At 51.7% G+C, this 1,744-nt stretch overlaps 1 pseudogene; it reads left to right on the top strand.

Annotated features, from left to right (window-relative positions):
* The first annotated feature begins 705 nt into the window (after nt 1-705).
* On the top strand, nt 706-1,515 carry LOC115387440 (nicotinamide/nicotinic acid mononucleotide adenylyltransferase 1 pseudogene; annotated as a pseudogene).
* The last annotated feature ends 229 nt before the right edge of the window (nt 1,516-1,744 follow it).

Here is a 1,744-nt window from a genome sequence, read left to right as displayed (position 1 = left end):
GAGTTTTTACAGAAGGAACTCCAGGATAAAAGGGATGAGGTGACAACTATCAGGACCAAGGCCCTGGTAGACCTGAAGAATATTAACCTTGTTAAGGGCAAAGAAGAAGCCAAAGAGAGAACTGCTCTGGAGCAGGCCCTACAGGCCAGGGAGAAGGAGGTCACAGACCTCAAAGCTCAAGTCACTGATAAAGACAGAATAATCAGTGAGATGAGAGCACTCCAGGCAAACAAACACAAGGAAGGTGCAGCCATAAATGAAAGCATGACACAAAAAATGCAAGCAGAACATCAAATGCTAAAAGGAAACATCCTCTCATGCCTCCAAAGCCTTACAGATTCCTACCAGGAGTGGGCCGATGAGATGGAGGATGAGAAAGAGAAGGCGGCTGTAGAAATCAGATCTCTCCATGAGGACTACCAAACAAAGCTCAGAGTCCTCAAGGAGGAGAGAGATGAGCTGTTCACTAGGGTTACAGCTGTGACTGAAAACAATCTTCACTATGCAGAAAAGCTAAGAATGATGGAGACACAGCTGCACAAAAATGAGGCTGATTGGAGAAGCAAATCTAGTGCTCTAGAGAACCAGCTGAAGAGTGACGGCAGGGTGATGGAAGAAGCTTTGCAGCAGAAACAGGAGCTGCTGGAACAGCTGAAAGAAGCAGAACAGTTCCTGATGCAAGTCAATCCTCCCGCGCTACGAGATATGGAGAACCACAGCACCACCAGAGTGGTCCTGCTGGCCTGTGGGTCATTCAACCCCATCACCAACATGCACATGAGGATGTTTGAGCTGGCCCGGGATCATCTGGAAGACACAGATAGGTACACGGTGGTGAAGGGAATCATCTCTCCGGTGGGCGATAGCTATAAAAAGAAGGGCCTGATCGAAGCCTGCCACCGCCTGGAGATGGCCAAACTGGCCACAGAAACCTCAGACTGGATCACCGTGGACTCCTGGGAGAGCTTGCAGCCGGAGTGGGTGGAGACTTGTAAAGTCATACGGCATCACCATGAGGAGCTGCTCGCGTCACAGCAGAGCACAGATGACGTGGACACAGGAAAGTTTGCCAAAAAGAGATGCGTGGAAAGTTCATTTGAGGAATCAAGTCATCATAGAAACAGAGGTGACCCTCAGCTGATGTTGCTGTGTGGGGCGGATGTCCTGGAGTCCTTCGGCATTCCCAACTTGTGGAAGCCTGAGGACATCGCAGAGATCGTAGGCGACTATGGTGTTGTCTGCATCAGCCACAGCGGCAGCAACTCGCTCAAGTTCGTCCACCAGTGCGACGCACTGTGGAAGCACCGCAAAAGAATCCACCTGGTCAACGAGTGGGTCACCAACGAGATCTCGTCCACCCATGTGCGGAGGGCGCTGCGCCGAGGCCACAGTGTGAGAAACCTGCTGCCAGACAGCGTCCTGTACTACATCCAGCAGCATGAGCTGTACAGCTCAGAGAGTGAGCAGAGAAATGCCGATGCGGTTCTCGCCCCCCTGCAGAGATACACGAGATGAGGAGCCGCTCGGCTGCAGATAGGACGCCAGCCGTCTATACTTAGTGCTGTAATGTAACTTGAACAAAACACACTGGTAAGGCCACATAAGTGCCTACTTCATGGTTGTGCGTGGATGAAGAGAGAGCAAGTCAAGAGCAAATGTCCATCCATCCATCCATCCATTTTCTACCGCTTATACGGGGCCGGGTCGCGGGGGCAGCAGTCTCAGCAGGGATGCCCAGACTTCC

This window comes from Salarias fasciatus, chromosome 4 (assembly GCF_902148845.1).
Source record: "Salarias fasciatus chromosome 4, fSalaFa1.1, whole genome shotgun sequence".
NCBI classification, from domain to species: domain Eukaryota; kingdom Metazoa; phylum Chordata; class Actinopteri; order Blenniiformes; family Blenniidae; genus Salarias; species Salarias fasciatus.
The sequence above is the reverse complement of the archived record's forward strand: the minus strand, read 5'-3'. Positions and strand labels throughout refer to the sequence as shown.